General features: G+C 46.5%; 2 protein-coding genes and 1 long non-coding RNA gene across 8 annotated transcripts in view; 2 read left to right on the top strand and 1 right to left on the bottom strand.

Annotated features, from left to right (window-relative positions):
* The window catches only part of LOC101286834 (guanine nucleotide-binding protein G(s) subunit alpha), a 103,695-nt gene that overhangs the window by 57,189 nt on the left and 24,040 nt on the right, over window positions 1–22,466 (top strand). The gene's annotated exons all lie outside the window — the stretch shown is intronic.
* LOC101282939 (neuroendocrine secretory protein 55-like) overlaps window positions 1–22,466 on the top strand; it is a 57,007-nt gene that overhangs the window by 20,610 nt on the left and 13,931 nt on the right. The window lies entirely within an intron of this gene.
* The window catches only part of LOC117197655 (uncharacterized), a 98,913-nt gene continuing 93,433 nt past the window's right edge, over window positions 16,987–22,466 (bottom strand). The window contains exons 4-5 of the long non-coding RNA XR_004478396.2: window positions 19,675–19,748; window positions 16,987–18,518 (exon numbers count right to left, since the gene is read on the bottom strand). This is a non-coding gene — a long non-coding RNA (uncharacterized LOC117197655). The remainder of the gene's footprint in view (window positions 18,519–19,674; window positions 19,749–22,466) is intronic.

Raw genomic sequence — 22,466 nt, 5'->3', positions numbered from 1 at the left:
AATTTATGATCGTGTGGAGTCACTGTTAGGTGTGCAACAGGATGAGGCAGGAACTTACTTTTTACCTGTCCTGAGAAAGTGCCGCCTACCCCCCTCTCGGAGCCCACAGCCCCCTCTGCCACTCCCCCTGCTTTTATTAGCTCCTATCTATAAACCAACCAGATACTATGGTTGAGCCCGGGGTCCTGAGCACAGACTGCTCTGTACTTATTACACATGCAAAAAAAAAAAAAAGATTGTCTCTAGTTTTCCTTCCCGACAGCCAGATGGTGACGAAGGCCAGCCACTGGGAATGGAAGATGAGGAGACCTCCAAGAACGAGGTAGGGAACAACATACACACAAAAAAAAACCCATGTTTGAATTTTCCTGTTGCTCATCACACGCTCAGTTGAGATATGGGATGCTCTGTTCTCAGACAGCAAACACTTGAGAGGTGTAGCCCCCTCCAATCGGAATTACTGGAGTAGTTTTACCCAGACAGCAACTGGGGGCTGTAATAGAGAAGGATGTTAGGTAACTGATCTGTGACAGAGCAAGGAAAATCAAGGGCGTGCGCCTCTGCCGTCCTTACTTAGAAGGAAAATCCCACGTTGCACTGCAGAGTAATTTGTTAAACCTCAGGAGAATTCCCGAGCATTTCGACTCCTGGAGTTCTGCCCACAGAACTTGAACATTAGATCTTACTAAATGTTTCTTAATGATTCAATTTGGGGTGAGGAGAGAGGTATAAAGGTAGAAATTGTTACCGGATCCCGAATTTATTATGAGTCAGTCAATGTTTCTGAAGTTGTCACACATACTTGGTGTGTGGGACAGAGTATGTACCTTAAACTTCCTTTAATGAGTTGATAATGGGAAGGAAAATCTCTCGTACCCACTTCTGAAGGAGTGGCACAGTCAAGCTTTCACGAGCTCCGTGTCAACACGGAGCGTCGATTCTTCTAAGGGAAAAAGAACTCGATGTGTCCAGCTCTTGACTCTCCCCCTCCATCCAAAGACCAGAGTACCTCTCTCCTCTTTCCTATTTGAACAGTTTTGCCTTGCCTCAAACTGATTGCTAATTTGCAAGTGACCTTGGAGACTTTTTTTATAGGGAACCTCCATTCAGGTAAGTTTGCAGCTGTGGGATTTTTGCAAAGAAAGAATGATTCGTAAGATGAGGCACACAGACTAAAATCAGGCATTGTGATGGAGTCCAGGGCCAAGAAGGGCTGCTTGCCAGGACCCAACCCAGGGAAACAGGAACAAGGTCCTACATCTCAGCTAGTGTCCATCCCAGCACCCTGCTGATCTTGGGGGCCACATGCCTAGGCCTGTTTCTTTAGCTGTAAAAGTAGCTGATGGTTACCTTTGACAAAGAAAAACCAATCTGTGGAGAATAGGCAGTGTTACTTAGGAAGTATATAGCTACTTAAATTGCTGAGGCCACTTGGACACCCCCTTTTAAGTAGATGCCGCTTGCTTCTCTGTGGTTATATAAGGTAACTCCTAAGGTTTTGGGCCTTTGTGGGCTGCTGAAATCATAGAAAGTGTTCATCTTAATTCCTTATAGCTGTTCTCTATATAGGTCTGTTAGGCCTACAAGATGCTTAATTAACTTATTCATAAAATCATATACGTCGTTCGGGGTCCTTCCACCCACTGCCTCCCCCCAACGTGAATTTTTTAATGACTGAATCTAGAATGGCGCAGAGATGGTGAAGGTGAGTTGATATTTCAGGTGGCCACTAGATGGTGAGACGGCACAGGCAGAAGAAACGTGTCACATCTATAGTGAAAATGAGAGGGGAAGGGAAGAGCCAGCAGAGACAGAGGAGGGTCCCACTCCAACTGCACCCTCCCACCCCACCCCAGGACAAAGCCTGGATTTAACAGGCCCCAGAGCTTTACTCAGACCTAGCCTTTTATGTTTAAGCTCTGACTTCTCCCTGCTGGCTCTGTGCTGGGATATTAGCATTTTCAGGGTGCTCTGTCTAACAAAGGGGTCTTCCATAGGCATTCTGTTGCCATGGGGACCGTCCTGTGCAATGTAGGGTGTTAGCAGCCTCTCTGACCTCTACCCACTTGACGCCAGTAACACACACACACAGCCTACCCCACCAAGCACCACCACATACGCAGTGTGACAACCAAAACTTCCTGTAGTCATTGCCAAGTATCCCCTGGGGTGGAGGGTGGCGGGGGCAGAAATCATCCCCAGTTGAGAACCACTGCCCTAACATTATCAACATCAAATCCTGGGGAAGGTAGAGATCATACAGGTCAGAACTTGAACACCTTAAAATAAAAAATTATCTTCAGAGAAAAGGCTGTTGACTTCAGTTACTAATAACCAGTCAGAAAGGTTTATGCCAATGTTGGTGAGCCTACATTCCAGGGTAGAACTAATTTCCAAAAATCTCTGCAAAGAAGGTGACCTAAAAAGTCACCAGCTGACCCTAAATAGAATAGAAAAGGGTGGAAATAATGAATCGGTCTAAGACTCTGATTAACCAAGTCAGTCCCATAGCTAATCGATGGGCCAGGATAAATCGGGGCTTACATAGACTTTAACCCTTAAATGATCACATCTACCACTCAGGGGTTCTTTAGGGGCCTTTGTCTGCAGCAGGCAGGGAATTCTCCCCGTCCTGGTGTGCGTACGTTCATTCACTGTGCGTTGTGGAGGAGGGTGGCCGAGATAATCAGCACTGATACTCCGATGGCTGCTGGTCATATATCAGCTCTGGGATGGCTGGGGACCCACCTTGCGTGTGTCCCACAAAACGCAAATGGAGCCTGTGACTGGCAGTGCGTACACGCCTGCCATGGGCGTGGGCCCTGTTAACTGGGTCACCTGAGCCCCACGACCACAGGGAACCAGCCCACTGAACGGAGGTGCCCCCTAACCTATAGCAACTGATATTTCAAGGCAGGAAGCTGTAGGGGGGGGATAGGGGGCAGTGGAAGGAATGCCTCTGAATGACTGTACTGAGGAAGGTCAAATGAGATCTTTTAGGAATAAAACATACCTGTGCCAACAGGAATAAGAACCCAGGGACATTTCCTGATCAAGAGAGTTGCACTTGGTTTTGGGTAAGATGGTCGATGCACCCTGCCCGCCCCCTCATCCTAGGGCAGATTCTATAACCAATATCTTGGAGTAATCACAACAGGAATACATTTTTTTAATTTTATTTTTTACAAAAAGTTTTTACGGAAGTATAGTTGACTAAATCATTTTGCTTTTAAATAGTCGTCTAGGCCCCCAGCTTGCACCTAATGAGTCTCTCCCCCAAGTATCCCTTATGGAAGGAGACTTTATCGCTTCTTTATTATATTTTGAGCCTAAAACACTTATATTTTTGCCCCCTTCTGATCTTCCAATATGGTTATTACAGATTCATCAGAGATTTAACTTTTTTAAAAAAAGTTTTTTTTCTTTTTCCTTAGAGAATTTGGAATTTGTGGCCTTTAAGTTAATTGCAAAGTGTAGAAGGAAAAACAGAAAACAAAAAGCCCACTCTCCACTCCAGACACCTATATGAACTTGGACTTTTGCTTTTACTGTTAAGTTTACTTTAGGGTAAAGGGTGGAAACTGATCGGTAGTTTGATCAATGATACATTGGACATGTTAAATTTAAAATATTTTTTTTATAGGTTTCAAGTTTAGTTAAGTGAAGCGCCCCTAACTAAGATCTTCTTATTGCAGAATCCTCAGAACGACCCAAGGCATGTTTTTTGAATGTTGATTTTGACTTTTTGCCTGGGACCAAGTGCAGCATCTTTCCAAGGAAATGCTTAGAAGGCTCCAGGCAGAACCCAAAAACAAATGCCAGACGTTAGGGGAAAATTTTTAAAAGTTGGATTGCCAGAAAATAATAGCTATTTATAATTCAACACTTAGGTGATTTCATTTCTTCCTTTTTAGCTGCTAAAAGGGAAGTGTATTAGATCCTTTTGTTTTGCAAACAAACGGCCAGGGCTGATTTTAAGATGGACACTTGAGGGAGGGTTGCCCTTTCCAAATGCAAGTCTTTGGGCCTTTTCCCGATGGGATCTGGTCACTCTGGAGCGCTCTCAGTAATCTTTATCCTTGGGCGGTTGGGATGGGGTGAGCGTGTTATCATCCTTCGCTGTCTCTCCACGTTACCTTGATTGTAGAGGGGGCGGGCAGAGGGGCCCAGGATGGCGGAAAGAGCACACTGGGTAAATGTTAGACGGCTCTCATTTCCAGAACCTTGGTTGATTGCACTGCTTTATTCAGGGATTCCATGAATTTGCCAGGTGACATCCAGAAAAGGCCAAAGTTTGACTCTTTTTTTTTTTTTTTTTTTTTCTGCGGTACGCGGGCCTCTCACTGTTGGGACCTCTCCCGCTGCGGAGCACAGGCTCCGGACGCGCAGGCTCAGCGGCCATGGCTCACGGGCCCAGCCGCTCTGCGGCATGTGGGATTTTCCCGGACCGGGGCACAAACCCGTGTCCCCTGCATCGGCAGGCAGACTCTCAACCACTGCGCCACAGGGGAAGCCCCAAAATTTGACTCTTAAAAGTACCGACAAGACTCCATGTTATGATGGTTCTGCCATGGTCAAGATAGAGGCTTAAGTTTGGTGGGCCATCCAACAGAAAGCCGGGGGGATCTCTCTGTGTTCATCTTTATGTAGAAAGAGGTAATGACCCAAGGGACAAATCCAAAACCCTTGCAGACATCTTATCCTGAGACTTAAGTTGCCAGACAGCAGAGGCCTCACTTCTCTCTTTCTTTCTGGCCCTAGAACCTTGACTCCCCAGAGATAGGGTCTGACTTCTGATATTAAGGCAGGCTCCAAGCTGGGCACTGATCTTTCATCCTGCCAGGAAGAAAGGGGTCAGGAGACAGACCACCAAGGCTGCCTTTGATGGAGAAAGCGGGGTGCTCTGTCCCATTCTCCCCAGAGGTCCGCACAGCTCAGAAATGGGGGAGAAATCAGCCTCTTAAGAGATTCCCTCATTTTTTCCTTGCTTTCCCTTTTTTTCTCTCTCTCTCTCTTGCGATTTTTTTTTAAATAAGATTCTTATTTTAAGGGGGTTTCTGAGCAAGAAATACCTTTTTTTTTTTTTTAAAGGGAAAGAGACGAGAACACCAAGGACTTAGGGCTGAGAAGTAGAGACAATAAAATAAAGCAAAGCTGCTCAGAACTGGCTGGCAGATGGCGCTCGGCTTTTACTATTGAGAGCCTGGCTTTTCAAAATTCACCGTGTGCTGGTGCCTAAGGCAGAATTCCACGGCCCCTCCCCTAATTCTCTTTCCCAGGGACACAGCTCCCGCCCCCAAGGCCCAGGGATAGTTTTAAAGGTGTTCCAGTTGAACAATTGATATCTGAGGTCAAACCCTGTCCCTTTTATTTATCTTTTAAATATTTATTTATTTATTTATTTATTTGGTTGCACCAGGTCTTAGTTGCAGCAGATGGGCTCCTCAGTTGCGGCTCGCCAGCTCCTTAGTTGTGGCACAAGAACTCTTAGTTGCAGCATGCATGTGGGATCTAGTTCCCTGACCAAGGATCGAACCCAGGCTCCGGGCATTGGAAGCGCAGTCTTATCCACTGCGCTGCCAGGGAAGTCCCAATCCTGTCCCTTTTAACTAGTGGCTCTATTAGACCCTAGCCAGTGCAGGAACACACACTATCACAATGACCTCTAACTTCCTAGGCCGTGTGTGTGCCCTAGGTCTTCTGGGAACCGGTTTCTGAGACCTTTGGGCAAACTGCTTTATCTTCTGGGTCCCAGTTTTTCTCATCTGAAAAATGAGAGAGATGTCCTTCTCACTTTAAAAGTTCTTTAATTCTCTTATTAAAAGTTGTAGTAGAACTGGTATGCCAAACCACCCCCCTGCCCCGCCACACACTCTCTCTCTCTTTCTTAAAAGTATCCTTTTCAAAATGGCAGCTTGTACAGGCAATTTTAGGCCTATCTTTTGCCCTTTGGCACATAATTAATAATTTCTGAGAACCCATCCCTGGGAGAATCTCTGCAGGATGCAGAGGAGAGTGGGACATTCTTTCTCACCCCAATCAAGGGCTAGAAAAGAAATTCAGAGGTGGATTGAGGTCCTTTTTTCCATCAGGGAAACCCAGGGAGCCTTCCTGGAGGAGTTAGCATCTGAGACAGTATGGGAAGATGCAGGGAAATGAGAGGGTAGACTTTGGGGTGAATGCTCGGTGCTTATAGAGAAGATACTGGCTGAGAGTAAATCCTTATGGTTTTTTCATTCATGGGAGCATCATTGGGTTTTTGAGGGTCTCAGATTTCAGAGCTAGTTTTAATTTTCTCCCCTTTACAACCCTTCTCTACCTCTCAGGGCTGCAAACCCGCTGAGCACTGAGGGGCATTCTTACTAAGAAGAGTCTTCTCCATCTAAGGATGGGACCCGCACCCTCCATCTCAGGCCCAACCCTGGACTTGGGGGAAGGTCACTTCTGTCTTGTTTAGGCCAAGTTCCAGTGGAGGGGAGGTGAGATCTGATGGTGTCTGGGGCCAAGTTCCTTGGTTCCAAAGAGAACAGGCATCCTTGCCATTTCTTCCCCCCACCTCCCCTCCCTTCCCCTCCCTGCAGCAGCTGTAAAATCATGAGGTCATCTATTTGAGAAGGGCCACGTGAACTTACCATGCCAGGACCTACCAAGTCCCGTCATGGGAGTTTATTCCTTTCCAACGAAACTTACCCTCCATATACTGTTCTTAGATACGTTCTCTTCCCTCCCTCTTTTATAGTTGAACAAAATCAAAGGGACTGAATAAAATATATTAACTTCGGGCAAAAGCTTCCCCCGCCCTGCTAGTAAAAAATCCTCTTCTTTAAGTCAACAAACTTTATTCCAACATGCTTCTCTTAAGCTCCTAATCACCTGGGGCTCCTTTAAAGCTTTTCTGACCTTTTTCCTCCTCACACCTTCCAACCTATAGCCCTGAACCTTGGACGAGGCAGGTTAACAAAGCCCCCCCCCCCCGGGGAAGGGGGTTCCTCTGGATGTGGGGTCCCTGGGAAAGCAGGGCAGGTGCGCTGCCCAGTTTCTAACACCTTTTCTGGGCCAGTAGAGCTCCTCCCCCACCAGAGGTCAGCAGAGAGCTCAGAATGGCTGGGATGCTCGCAGGAAGTGGGATCACTTAGAATTTTCTAGATGAAATGTAGGAAAGCCCTATGGAAAAAAGCCCCAGGTTTCAGGGGATATCTCAGGTTGCAGTCTCATCCTGTGCTGGGTCCCTGGGAGTTTAGTTTTAACACCAATCCTGCCATTCTGTGCTTTGGGGGAACAGGGGGCTTTGGTCTGTTCATTTGATGGGTTTCTTTGCCAGTTTCTCCCCGCCACCCCCCACCCCCCCTCCCCGGACAGCACGCACATCTTTACCTTCTAGGGGGCCATGCCCTCTTAGAACTCAGGGTCTCCCACACAGGGCCAAACCGCCCACTTTCGCTGCCCACAGGACTGGGAATCCACACCCCATACTTTCCCTGACCCCTTTCCCTTTTTCTTCCAGAAGTCGTACTTATTGTTAAAATGACATTATAATATTACAGGAAATCCCCCCCGTCCCGCCCTTATCCTGTCAGGATTTTATATCTCCTTATCTCCTCCTGTTCTTTACCCAGACGTATGGATGTTTCTAAAGAGGGTACTAATCGCGGTGTGCAAACAACTTCACCTTTAGCTCACCCCCCAGCCAACACACACTGACTTCCTGATCGCCTTTCCCACATTCTCCATTGTGTCTTTTCAGGGTTCTTTTACTTGCTCAGCGCTTTCCCTGGGGTGGGATGGGGGGAGGGGGGAAGGAATCTGAATTCCTTTTTTTGTGTTTCCTCCCCCGAACTTTTGTGAACTACTCCAAAATTAAAAACCAGCTCCCCCCAAGCCAGTTCTTTATTGTTGAAAGACAGAGAAAGAAGGTACAAAAGGAAGGAAAGAGCTACAGAAACACAGAGATGAAATGAAAAGTTTGAAAGGGAGAGAAGGAGGAGAGAAGAAGGAGGAGAGAAGAAGGGGGAGAGAGAGAAAGAGAAGGAAAGAAAAAGTGCCTTTGCTACACTTAGCTCTAGACACTAGACGTGGTCCCTGCCCTCTAGGAACTTAGAGTCTGGAAGGGACGAGGCAGAGGTGTGGGGTGCAAGGAATGCAAGTTGCCCCAGGCGGAGGATGGAGAGCTGCCAGTGCCGGCACAGCTAAGGAGCCAGGCTGCCCTCAACCGGAGGACTGGGGAGGCAGGCCCAGGAGTCTGGCGGGGGGGGGGGGGGGGGGGGGGGCATCGCCCCCTCCCCGTCCCTCTGCCCCATGGGCCCATGTGTGTCCCAGGAGCGCACCGAGTAGTACAGGGACTGGAGGGCTGGTGGAGAGTGCCAGGACCAAGGCCCCCACCTCCCTTCCCCACTGTCCCCTGAGCTCTGACCACTGCCCTCTCTCCCACAGTCGGCCCTTTTTCAGTTTCCCGAATGTTCCTCTCCTGACCCTAAAATGATAGCTCAATTTTTTTTTTAATTAGTAATAAGCCCCCTTCTAGCATGACCTAACTTTCCGAGTGTTTTCACCAGCCTTACCCCACTGAGTGGTTTGATTTTAAGAAATCTGGCACCCTTGGACCTTTATGACCTAAAAAAAAAAAAAAAAGGTCAATCTTTATGAGTTCTTTGATAATTACTCAAAACAAAGCAAAGCAAATCTTAAGGCTGAAAGCAAACACCCTGTATATTACGTATACATCTCAGACGTTGAGGAAATCCTTAGAAGTTTATAGGTTAGCGTCCTCGAGATCTTGGCTCCGGCCAGACCCAGTATAGGCATTGTGTGCTTTTTTTTTCCTTCCTTCCTCCCTTCCTTCCTTTCTTCCTTCCCCACACTTTTGAAAAACAAGTTTTATTCTCCTGGGTATGTTCATTAGAGAGGGGAGACAGCTCTATTCAGTGAGGAAGGGGGAGGGGGATTCTGCAGCAGGAGACAAGATTGATTGCTTTGTGCTGGGGGCCCCCAAGTGCACATCACACCCAGATGCAAATCTCTCAGGCTATAAAAAAAAAAAAGCACAACAGGAGAGCAGATTTCAGCTTCCTGGCATGAGTGGGGAAAATATTCTGTCAGCTGCCTCTGTGTCCTGTGCCTTATTCATTAGCTCAAGTGAAAAAAAAAAACCCAACAAAGTCTTGTCCTCATTTGTTGTAGAGGGCTCCATTCTCCCAAGTTTGGGACTTAAAAAAAAAAAAAAAAAAAAAAAACACAGCCCACTGAGGCAGAAGAGGTTTGCTAGGTTGACCAGGATTTGGTTTGTTCTCAAGGTCTAACTTCCCTCCACCAGGAAAAGTTCACACTTTTCCCAAGCCCCCAGAAGTTAGAAATGTGTTACTAATTGATTGGAGCTAAATTTGCATTGCTTTGAAACCCAGCAAAATTGCCCATTAGGGGCCAGTAGGGGGAAAAACAATTACTGTCCTAAGAGTCAGGAAAGGGGATTTGCCACCAATATGCTTATCAAATGGACCTTCTATGACCTTTAAGAATCGTTGGGGAAAGGGGGTCATGGCTGTTCTTCAGAAAAAATAAAGAAAAAGTTGTTGGGAAGTGTTTAATGGGAATTCAGCATCAAGTGACACGCCTAATTGAGGGAAATCATGGTTCCAAATGAAAACAGTTGTCACGAATTAATTTTTCAAGTTTCTGACTATTGGCAGATCTGAGGTTTACCTCATAAGTAGGCTGTGTCCAGCTTGGCAAAGAGCATGGAATACTGCCCAGTTCTCGGTGCAAATGCTCCCATTTTCCCTCACCGATAAGTTCTTTCCTAATTTGGGGGTTAAGTGGGATGTCGAAATGGCTGTTTCCTTTTTGCCTTTGTAGTAGCATCTCTTAACTTGCAGTAGCTGCTCACGTGTCTGCCAAGCCTCCCAGAAGGATGAAATCCTTGCCGGGTCGGTGAGTTGGCCTTCGCTGAGGCATTTTCATTTATTCATTCATTCACTCAATATACACCTGATATGTGCCCTTCCGCGTGGGGAAGATAAAGGTATAAGACATTGCTGCTCCCTTTGAGCAAAACAGCCCCAGGAAGTTAAGCGTGGACCGTCGCTACCCGGTGATTAAATAGGGAATAGACATGGCAGCTAAGAAAAGATGGAAAGGTTGTCAAAAAACAGACTTTAGCGGCCTTCTGACACGACTCCAACCTAGTTAAGCAAAGCAGATCAGTGGTTACATGAAATTATTGTTGAGTCCTGATAATGAGATTGCAGAAAACCCCAAAGGATCTGCTTGGCTCAAAACTAACACCTGTGTGTAGATATTGGACGGGCATACAGTTCAGATTTCCATGCCAGTCTGGGGCTGAACAGTTATATGCCAACAGCGGGGACGGGCCTTCTGCAGGCGCAGTGTGGGCCTCGGAGATGCTACGGAAGGATGCCTTTCTCCGGGAGGTGTTGCCCTGGGGCTCCCTGGGAGAGCTGAGGCGTGGGCTTGCTTTCAGAAGGGACTCCAGAGGCCTGGCCCTGGGCTGGTGAGAGAACTGCCTTTAGCCCCATCTCTCTTCATTTTCTGATCTGTCTGGAGCCTAACTATGCCTTCCAGGATCTTCAAGGACTGAGAATTCTCTTTGGGGTAGCCCCACATTCTTCCACCGAACCTTAGAATCTTCTGTGTCTAGGGTTTGTATTCTGAGGGGTGGGGTGAGGGAGTGTTTGTAGTTTGCAGCCAGAAGTCCTGAGGTGCCGTGGAGTGTTTTCACCTTAGCTTGGGCCCTCCATCTTAGCTTCTGGGCTGCCCTCCATTTTGGCTCCAGTCCTCCATCTTAGGTCCTGGCCTGTCCTCCATCTTAGCTTCCGTCCTCCATCTTAGGTCCTGGCCTGTCCTCCATCTTAGCTTCCGTCCTCCATCTTAGATCCTGAGCTCTGGGCCTCTTTTTCCTGTTTCCTAATGCAAATAGAGATCCGCGATATTCAATAGTATAATTAATTCCCGGTCATTGTGGGAAGAAAAATGCACTCTTAATTCCAGAATTTAATTTCCAGTTTTTCTTTCACAAACTTTTCAGTCATCTCTTCAGTAGCCTTGGAAGAGTCGTTTTATCTAAAGGTCTCCTGTAATGCTCAGCACATGGTATGTGATTTTTATAAAATATGTGTGTGTGTACAGATAGGTAGATGGAGAATTTTTATTTTAGCTATACGATGAGGGAAGTGCTTTTGTGAGGGCTACTGAACTGAGGGAACTCCCAGACGACAGGGACTGGTTTGATTCCATGAGTACAATTCAGGTTTACAGAATTATTAAGTTTGGGCTTCTCCTTGTTTGTGACATTTTCATGCCCTTCACCTGAGAGGCACACTAAGAAATCAATGTGAGTGAAAACCCATTTTCAGGGCATAAAGCGAAGCTTGTTTACCAGCTCAGGAAAAAAAAATCAGTTTGCCAAGTCACTTTGAAAACGTCCTTTATTACAAGTGGCTGCCTCTGTAAATGAATTAGTTATGTGCAATTACTTCCCCACCGCTGGCCTGATGCTCCTCTCTTGAATCCGGACCACTCTGCTAGGATACCTTGAAAACGATGTCCATCCTAAGAGAAATGATTGGAAAGAGATGGGGCCACCAGGGCGCCAAGAATTACAGTGAGCAAAGGATCCCACTGCTGGGACTCAGGCTCTGGCTACAGAGTCCCCTTTCAAAGACATCTGAGACGGGGAAGGCTGAATTTTGCTTTCTGCCTGTTCAGGGATGAGCTTTTGGCAAATTTGAGAAGGTGGGGTTGGCCCCCAGGCCTCCTTACCTCCCTGCAGGTGGCTGTGTTCTGTTCACTTAATCCCATTAGCCGGCAGAGGCTTACGGAGCTACCCTTAAGGGACGTTTGCATTTTAATAAAGAGCTCTCCGAGGCCAGGAAGCTGAAAGAGTCACATTTTTAATAGTGGAATAGAATTCTAACAGGAGGCGGTGGAGGAAGACAGGGGAGGGGGCGTTAGGGCAGTTGACACCTGAGCCCCATTCTCCCCAGCCCAGCTCTGTGCACCCCCAGTGCAGTGAATTGGCTCCCTCTCCCCTGCCCCCGTGACCCCAGGATTTTCTCCCCCACCCCAGCTCTCCAGGTACAGCTTAGTGGGTGGTAGGAGGGGGCCCCCATCCGAATGGCAGAGTCAGGTCCAGATGGAAGCTTCGGGTGCCTGACTCATTCCGGCTCAGGCCGGTAATAACAAGCCCCATGTTTTTCTCCAGCGTCTACTGCTCTGACACACAGAATAGTCAGGAAATAAAAGATTTGAGTACTATACAGCTGCTTTGCTTTCTCTAAAAAGGTGGGGGGGGGGAAGTCGGGGGTTGGGGGGAGAAAGGAGCAAGGAGGCAGGAGTCCAGGCCAGCAAATAACGAAGCGGCACAAACAAGGTTGCTGCTGGAGTGTTACATAAACAGCCCCACCACCCCGCGCTGCAGCCCGAGGAAAAAGTGGTGCTTTAGTGACACTTGGGTTGGTTTCACACCTGAGCTTGGAGTTACTCAGAGGTGCATTAACAACTAATGATTCAATTGAGGGAGGCCTGGATTGCCATTTTGACTTGCCAGATATTAGCATACCCTTCTAGAAACCCGGAAGCCTGCCAATTAAGCTCCCCAGTGAAACTGAGAAGGGGCCTTTCCAAGATGCACGATATTTAGGAAAAGGAAATTAAGCTAATTTTGAAATGTTTTCTTAAAATCGAAGTAGTTGAAGGCTGGGATGAATATTATGAATTCCTCACATGATACGAGTTTGAATAATATGTCATGGATTCCAAAGGCACAGCTGAAAAGTACTCAGGGCCCTGGGTTCCTTTTCGTTCTTTTTAATTTTTTTTTCTTTTTTTTTTCACCCTTAAACATTACTGCATTGCTCACCTGAAATGTCCTTTTTGGAAAGTTCTCTGATAGCTAACAGGACAGAGTGACGTTTTCACAAAATGAGATGAGATGCCATTGCCAGAGAGAGCCCTGGGCACTGCAGTGGCCGTGACAGGAGCGTCACCCAGGGGCTCGGTAGCACTCGGCGGGGAGGAGGAGGGCATTTCATTATGCGTCTAAGTTATAGCTTTATTTCAAACACAAACACGCAGGCTGGCGAGGATATTAAATATGCAGTCACGCTTTCCCTCCGAGCGAGGAAGGCGCTTGGATTTTATCTTCTCAGATCCAGAACCTGTTTACTTCCTTCCAAGCAGCTTCCTCCTGCCCTTTAGATAAGTCAACGGGGAGAATCGACCTCCAAATGTGGCTAAATTCCGACCCCTGACAATGTCTGGTAATTAGGGAGCCGGGCGTGGATGGAGCTGAGGGCTGCGGCAGCCGGGAGGATAGCCCTGCAGCACCTAGGCTGCTGCCGCAGAGGGGCCAGCTCCAAAAACATCGATTTCTCTCCCCACCCTCCCAAGGTTAGGATTCTGCTTAGAACTCTCTGCTTCCTGCTAAAATTTCCATCACCAAAGGGCCTGATTTCAAGCAGAGAAAGGACCACTTTAGCAAATGAGAGGAGAGGAAAGCAGAGGGTCATTTCAGCTGCGGCAAAAATCAGCCATGCCATTTTCCCTGACAGCACTTTAATTATGATGAAAGAACAAGATGGTTTTTGGTTTTTTACCGAGGAGGCTTGTGGTGGGGGGAAGGGGAGGGGGCTCTGAAAGAGATGCGAGTGGAGTGCAAAGCGGGCTGTCACCGCGGGCTGATGTATACACTGAAGGAGGGAGGGAAGCGCCCCCCGCACGGTCCTGGGTCCCGGCCCCCGTTGCGCCGGTCAGGCCCGCTGTTTGCAGGCAGGGTTGAGCCGGGCATAGGAAGGGCCGGTAGGGCAGAACTTAGCCAGCTGCTGGGTGCCGGCTTCCCCTTTCCCCTCTGTGGGGTGAGCTGTGACTTTAACCCCGAGCCTTGGAGGGCGGGGTGGGGGGGGGTCTAGCTTGTGTTCTGCTCCATCGGCTTTGAAAGCAGCCGAGGGGTTTTCAGTGGCCGTACGTCTCATTCTTGAAAATGGTGGGTTGTTTTTTTATTGTTTTTTTTTTTGTTAAGTCAGGTGCTTGGTTCAAATGGCCATTCCAGGGCCTTGGAGCTGCAGAGGAGGCCAGAGAGAGCCCTGCAGGCCTGGGGCTGCTGTTCTGAGGGCAGAGGCGGCGTTTTAGCGATGGGAAAAGAGGTGGAAAGCAGATGTTAATCAGTTTCTTTCAGCTCAAGCGAGAATCAGGGAAAGGGCCCATTTCCCCTTCCACCCACCCTGCGTTGACCTTAGACATTGAGCCCTCAGGAACCCCCACCCACCCCCGCCCCCAACTGGGTTGCTAACAGCCCCTGAAGGTGGCCCTGGGATTCGTGCTGGCAGTGTCTCTCAGCTGAAAAGAGCCTTAGCTCCTGGGCTTGGGAATGTGAGGAAGATAGCACCCACATGCATCCACATTGCCCGCGGGTCCCCGGGGATGGAGGGAGCAGGGGGGGGGACAAAAAGGCATAGAAGGTGCATTATTTCAGCCCCCTCCTCCGTTTTAGGACCCTTTCATGCCTTGCAAACACCAAGTGCAGGCTGCTGGAGAGCCTCTAGGACAGAACTACACAGAACAGGAGAGATGATCTGACCCTGCTCACCTCCGCTGCTTTTGTGTAACTAAATTACCCGATGTCTCTGTTAAAAGTGATGTCGCCCAGAGAGAGCACCCCGCAGCCTTGCGATAAACACCGAGGGGCCTTATTCCCCTCTCCCCAGGGAGGCTCTGTATGTGGCAAGTTCTCCCAAACAATCCGTGATTTTCCCGGGATCCCTTATGCCCCTGACTGAATCATCGTGCTGCTGGAGACCCTTCTGATTTTGATGATTATTACCGGGCAGAGGATAATGAAACAGCAGGGACTTAGGGCTTTGTGTGGTAGGTGAATGATGGACATTTCCGAGTAAAGCCACTTTATTTCTTGCACGTACCAAGAGGACTCACAAGCCAAATGCAGCATCTGCGAGATCCTATGGGAGGGGGTGGGGGTCTTGGGCTGCTGAGGCGGTACTGCAGGGATACCGAGATGCCTCCTTTTTCTCGAACAACTGCAGTGTCCCCATCTGAGCCCAGCCAAAAGGCAAATTCTTTATCTGGACGCACGGTGATTCTGCCTGCTGCATAGACGGAGGAACCGTGATCCTGCTGATTTCAATGGACTGGTCGAGGAGAAAACATGAGGAAAAAAAATCTTTATTTTTCTCAGTTTTCCCTTTTCTGCTTGGAAAACAATTTTAGGATCCGGCAGTTCAGTCTGCAAGGAGGAAGGGGCAGCATCCCAACTTACGACCGTTGGGGTGTTTAGATATTTTAGAGGGATTTTAGTTTGGAGGAAAAAAAACAAAAAAAGACAAATAAGACAAAAAAGCTTGCTGAGTTGGGGGTGAGGGGGGTGTCAAAGCAGCCCACGTTAGGAGGCTGTACCTTTTCAATGTCGGAATAAGGGAAGTGTGGGAGGATTCTGATCCACTCTTAGAAATAAATAGGCACTTTGGAAAAGGAAAATATCCCGTTCTTTGAGAAACAGGGTGAGGTGATCGGTTAATGTCGGGTGGTGGGGATCATAATCCTGTTTGAAGAATTGGTCTCATTTTTCATGTCAGAATGAATATTGGTGGAGATTAGATGGCTTCTTAATTTAGACCATTTACATCTTATAGAGTGCTAAAAAAGAGGGCTCCGAGCCACTTTCCGGCAGCAGTGAAGCCAAATAAATAGGAACGATATAACCTTTTTAAAAATCCATTCTCTCTGCCGTCTCTTCACTGGCGAATTTTGAGTCATTTAGCACAACCTAAAAACTCAGATTTTTGTTGCTAGAAAAAGTAATGCTTCCTACTATAGTATGGTTTTTGTTTGTTTGGTTTTTGTTTTGTTTTTTGTTTTTTGTCGCCCACAATTTCCTATTCTGGTGATAGGAAAAACTTTGACTTGAGTTTTTGTCTTCTTGACACCAAAGCATCCAATCAATTTGGTCGAAAGTTCAATCGTGGAAAAGCAACTGGTTGTTTTGTCCACAGACAGCCGGTTTGTCAAATATTTGAGAAACAGCTCATCTGACCACCTACCCTGACATCCCCCCAACCCAATGCTGTAGGGAAACTTATTTTTAGGTATTGGAGGGAACAGACCTTAGAAGCCGTTCCTCTGCTCTCTGAGGAATGAGGAAGTAGAGGGGACACGAATAAGATGTCATAGACCCTCTCGCTTTCTCTGCAGTGGCCATCTGAAGTCTGCAGTAGAGGGGAGGTGGGGACCCCAGTCTTCACAGGCAGGTGTGCAGAGGGGGAGTCTTTATGACTAGGCTCTTGGCAGCATCACGGTCAGGGTCAAGATTTGTCTGGTGCCTGAGGCCATCTTAGGATGTGGTGAAGGCTGAGACCACCTGCCCTCATTTTGTTTTAGGGTACCACCAGCCCAGTGCAGCCAGTGAACAAATAAGGACGACAAGTGTTGCTTTTATAGAAAAAGAAAAAAAAAAAGCGTCATGATTCAGTTTCTTGAAAAAGCCGCCCCCCATCCTTTTATCTCAAAGTCACCATAACTAGGACTCCATCATCAATCTTTTTCTTTCTTTCTCACGTGGATAGCTAATTGAGGCTCTCTGGGCTACAGGGTTTTTTCCTGCTCTTTCAAGGCACTCAGTAGCCAGGCAGGCGGGGGAGGAAGGGGATGCTAGGAGGGGCAGAGGAAGGGGCAAGGGCTCCTTGGCACACCCCCTCCTGTACTTCAGTCTTGTGCAGAGCATTCCTATTTGCAGACAGCTCAGCCCAAAGCAGAGCGTTGCTATTACCCCCAGATGCTGTTTCTAATCGATCTGCTTTATTTTCCCTCTGGGGTGCAGGCAGGGCGGAGCCCAGATGTGCTCAGACCTCCAAAGCCACCCAGCCTTGATCCTTTATTTTTATGTTACAGTCACAGAACCTTGCAAATATGTTTTCAGCAGTTTAACCGCGTACCGAGAATTTCAGGGGAAAAAAGGTCAAGAAGTGATGATGACTTACATTTATTAGGGGCCCCATCAAGCAGACCTCTGAATTCTAATAAAGACAAATCAGTGTCATGTTTCTAAAAGGAAAAGAGTGACAGCTGGGTGATTTCACAGAATTATCAGGTGTTGGGAGGAAGGTAAAGCCAAGGGTTCAGTTACTATAAATTAGAGTGATTTTTGGGGTTTGTTCCCCTGGGGTTTTCATGCTGCTTGTACCTGTTTTGGTGTGTTTGTAGTTTTGCTGAAATACACATATATTTTTCTCTCAATATCTTTTCTACTTTGGCATCCATTTTAGAAACTACATTTTTGTTGTAGAGTTCTATTCTTTAGTTTTCTTCTTTCTTCTTCTTTTTTTTTTTTTTCCACAAAGTTGCCCTGTCTGCCTTCTGTACGCTCAGTAAATCTAGAGGATATGTAGTTATGCCAGGTTGAGGAATACACATCTATTTAACACATTTAAGAATGTGCAAGGCAAATGAAATATAAAGTTATTTTATATCTAAGATTAAAACATTGTGTCCTTGGGGATCACCCTAGTTAGCCCACAGTTTTTCCCCCCATTTTGCATTCAACTGACTCATGGCAGATTACTGAAATGATGTATTTAGACTAATTACTGATTTAACTAATAGAAAACCGTTTAAGAAATTCACTTTTAAGGCTGAGAATGACTTTAAGTTCCCCTGCTCTAGGGCGCCCCCCTGAGGCCCGGGTTAATAATAACATCATGATAGGATGGGGCCAGTTAGGTTTCTCTAGACATTAGGATGCTTTGAATGGTTATGAATGCATGGAATATCCATTTAACTTGCAGATTAGATGTCTCTGGGTCCCAACTAAGTTTTATATCAACTTCCTTTGAAGGATTCTTTCACAGCTAGGCTTTTTGAAGCGGAGAGTACAATTATGAAAATATCCTGGTACTCAGAAGGTAGAGATTTGTCTTTTCAGGATAAGGAGGCAAAAAACCTAATGCTGCTTTAAGCTGGTTGATGCCTTCAACCATCACAGTGAGAAGCATCCTTATTGGAACCAGTCCCCAAAGTGGGAGATTTGTCAACTTTTGGAGGTGGTTCTCTGTCCGTCAGCCATCTGGCATCATCTTGCTGGAGGATAGGACCCAGGGCCTTTGTGTGGCTGGTGAGATGGACCAATGAAAGCTTTTTCCTCTAGGCTCCTTTTCGGCTCAGCAGAGCTTTCTTTCTGCCCTCTGCAGACCAGGACACCCCGTAGGCATTTTGCTCAGGCCGGACTTTGACATTCCAAAGTTGTCCTCTTACCAGCATGCTGACTTCATGCCGGAGCTCCCAAGGTTTGGGCTGGAGCCTCACGGGCCCTCCTCCACTGTTGCCAAGTTCCCTCGAAAGTTGGCTACCTTCGTGACTGCTGATTTCTAACCTCAGGTCAGATTAAAGGACTCAGTGAAACCTTTGCCCTGTGGCCCCTGCCCTCAGGGTGTTCATGTCTTGTATACGTGAAGGGCTAGTTTTCTAGAGTTTTCATTTCTTGGTGTTAGGTCACTGCAACCCTGGGATAAAAATAGGTGTAATTAGTATGTTACAGATTAGACTCTGTATTTCTAGCTTTGTGCCACTTCCTCTAATAATACCAATTTTGGTGACACATTTCCTAGAATCCTGGGCTTGCTTCGTTTGCTAAAATCCTTCAAGAGCCAATTATAGGACAGATCTGTTTGCTTTAAAACCTAGAAGGGTCTGATCTTGATCAGACCTCTCGGCTCCCACTTCCTCTTTCCCCTGTCTTCTGAGGTCTGTCTTGATTTTCTTGTTTTCTATTCAGGGAGCAGGGCCTCCATCCCCCTCAAAGGCTGGCATTTTTGTTGACGGCTGAGCACACATGGTCTTCCGTGGCAAAAGGCCCTTTCCTGGCTGGCTCCAGAGTCCCCACCAATTAATCGGGGGGGGGGGTGAGCGGGGGGGTGACTTGAGTTAGGCATCACTTCAGCCAAGCTGGGCATACATCGAGCACACCTGTCACTTGTGCCCGTGTCCAAAATTCAGCCCTAAGGGTCACAGCTGTGGCATTATTTCAGCATGAGCAATTCAGTATTTAATGTTCCTTAGAAAAATAAATCATTCCAAGCTGCTACTGTTCACCTATTAACCCTTAGAGGATTTCATAGAGGGAGGGCAGGGGTGTCATCCATAGTTTTCTTGACCAGTAACAGACACTTCCCAGTTCTCCTTTTAAAAGACCATTTCTTATATGATGGCGAACAGGAGCTGCAGAAACAGCATCCTCTCATTCTCTGGCAGCCACAGCCTCCCAGAGTGAGAAGTTAGACTTTCTTTTCCTTTCATTTATATTTTTACCTGCGTAATACATAGCTTTCTACACATTGGCATTCCATCCCTTTCCTTTTTCATGGTAGCTTATATTAGTCTGCCATCATTGACAAATCTTTTCTTTTTTTAAGTTTTGGCCACACTGAACAGCATGTGGGATCTTAGTTCCCCAACCAGGGATCGAACCCTCGCCCCCTGCAGTGGTAGCGCTGAACCCTAACCACTGGGCCACCAGGGAAGTCCCTGTGGCAAGTCTTAATTTACAATGAAGTGCTGGTGGGTGGGATGGGGAAAGTTGATCATTAACCAGATTTGGGATTTGATGTAAATGGCCCCCCGGAGCAACACACATGTTAGACGTATCCTCCCTTCTGTTACCTGGGTCTTCGTAACTGTCCATCTGCAGTTCATCCACATAGTACAAATCATTTGAAAGCTGAGTTGTCTGCCTTCTGAAAGAAATTGGCTATATTTAGTTTTTAAAGCAAGCCTTGCTTTGTGTTCTTTGTAAAGTCAGCGACATTCTTTCAATTTTTTCAGTGTAATTAGCACAAAAGGAGCCGTAATCTGAGAAGGTAGTAGAGACTTAAGCGACTGAGAGACAGGAATGTTGGAGAAAGCGGGCAGAGGCCTCTTTCCCCTTTCTGGGCGGCGGGCAGAGACCCCGGGACGTGGGTGTGGGTAAAGCTGAGGTCTGTAGCTCATAAAAACATCTCCTTTTCATCTGATCCCCAGACTGATTGCAAATGCCTGATGCTTTGGCTGGATAGTCTTCTCCTCCTCCTAACTTCCAGAGGTCGGCAAAGACCTTAGGAAGCCACAGTGCCCTCTGGGCTCCGCTGAGTCGAGTGGGCTCCTGACTTGGGGAGGGGGCCGTGCGGGCTGCCAAGCCCTCCATAAAGTGCTGAGTGAGGGAGGGAGTGGCGGGCACAGCCTCTGGCTGGGACTTACGTGTAGCCACGTGCAAAGGAGGAGGCTGCCCTTCATCCTCTGGGAGCCAAGCATTTGTGCCCCCTTAAAATAAAGACCCGGGGAAAGAGGTGGAGCTAAACCATAATTACACGTTTTTCAATTTCAACGTGTGTGGGTAAACACAGACAGATGAAAAGGTACCTACATTTTTAGATAAATTAAACGTGTGACTAATTATGTCCCATTAATTGCTTAATTCCGGGTTTACCAACAGCAGGCGGAAGTGGGTTTAGAGAGGAGGGTTCAGCTACGAGGGCAGGTGACACCTACAGCCCTGTCAGAATCTCACTTGTCCCAAACTGAGGCTAGTAACTAAGTGCAAGCCTGTTTGAAAACGGCCACCCATGCTTGGTTGGTAGGTAAATAAAGTAAAACCCCAAGATGTGAAAGTTGTATTTAGCAGTTGTTTCCTACGTATATATGTATACACAAAGCAGCATTTAATGAAAGGAAATGTATTACCTGATTCATCCAGAGTGTTTAACGCTCTGAACTCTTAATCATATGGGGCTAAGTTTGAAGAATTGAATGCAATGAAAAGAAAAGGAAAAAAAACAGGAAAATCTTTAAAATCAGAGCAATTAAAGAGCTTCTTTTATCTACAGAGATCTTCTTAGGACTTTGAGACTCTCTTGATCGCGCCAACTTGCTTTTTGTTTTGTTTTTTCCTGTTGGTACTTGTTAAGTAAGATGTTGGATCAAAATGTCATTTAAATAAGGCATCTCGTAAATAAAAACAAAAGTTAGCTGACCTGCACCTGTTTTTAACTAGTCCTCCCTGCATTATTCCCCATCCTGGATGAGTTCCCATCCTCAAGGCCAAATTAAAAGTTCTAAGCAACAGGCTTTCCCATCACCTTAGTCCTCGTGAAATCCCGCCCCCAAGGGAGGCTAAAGGTATTTTAGTTTAGGAAAATTAACTTTCCTGCTATAGAGTGGTAACAAATTTACATCTTTTTGTCCCTGCCCCAAGATCTCCAGTAAGTGGGTCCATCGGTCTGTGGTTGATATCAGTAAGCCCCTAATCCGAGTTATCCATCTAGAATCTTTTCAGGGCTACCATATGTATCATATTATTTAGGTTTAAGTTTTTAAAAGGAACATTGTAATGCACGTCGTCTCTACTTTATTGTTTCCCCCTTTTAAAGTAGATGGTGGCTTTGGTGAAAGTCCACTCCCACTCACTCTGGGGCTCCTGGGGATGTTGTGAGAAGGGCACTAATCGTCCTGGGAACTGGGCATCCATGGAGACCAGGAAGTTTCTCTCTTCGATGGTGTCCACACATCAAAGTCAAGGAAGATCCATAAAGGCACAGAAGTCCCAACTGCCCTCGTTTTGTGAACTGTGGTTTTAAGTAGACGTTTGATTGGTATCTCAAAGCCATTGGGTCCAAACACATTGGCCAATGTGCCCCTATATTTTGTTTGGATTCGAGTATGTTCTAAATTAAAAACAAATTATTTTTAAAATTAGTTGATAGAAATTAAATCGGGAGATTTCATATGGCCTTGTAGTTAGTTAGTCCCTTAATGTCAGGGCTTTTGAAATGAAGTTTTACTAACTTGAGCACCATGTTTAGTTCTGAATGCCAGTTTTGGATCACTTTGTGGTTGCCATTATTAACTAGTGAATAAAACAAGGGAAAAAAAAATGCCCTAGGTAATCACGACATTAGATTTTTAAGAACTTTATGGTCCTAAGTAATAGAACCTTCTCACCAGGGATTAACTGGAACTAGGAAAACGCTTTTTACAATACCTGCTTCCTCATCGGTATCGTGCAGGCTTCAAGTCAGATTCATTTGCAACAATTTCAGTAATTCCAGTTAAATAAAGTGCGAAATGTGCTTTAAAGACAGAAAGCACCATTGAAGTCCTAAGCGCTATTATTAAAACCTTACAGCTAAGGTTTCTGTTTCAGTGGAAACCTATTTATTGTTCCCTAGGCTATTAAAATAATATTATAATTCTGTTTTCTCTGGGATCTTACAGTGACCCCATCTAATGAAAGGCCAAAAAGAACACCCTTGTCCAAAAACTGAATTACATCATTAAGTGTAAAAATGTTTTCAAGATACTAAGCTATAGCGAGTCTGTTTCTTTTAAGAGCAGACGAGGCATTCTTTCTCAGACAGGAAGGTGCAAAAGAGCCAGGGAACACATCCACCCATAAATACGAAGCTTACAAGACCACAAAA

This window comes from Orcinus orca, chromosome 16, assembly GCF_937001465.1.
Source record: "Orcinus orca chromosome 16, mOrcOrc1.1, whole genome shotgun sequence".
In the NCBI taxonomy this organism is placed as follows: domain Eukaryota; kingdom Metazoa; phylum Chordata; class Mammalia; order Artiodactyla; family Delphinidae; genus Orcinus; species Orcinus orca.
Note: the sequence above shows the minus strand (reverse complement) of the source record. Positions and strands in the feature narration are given on the sequence as shown.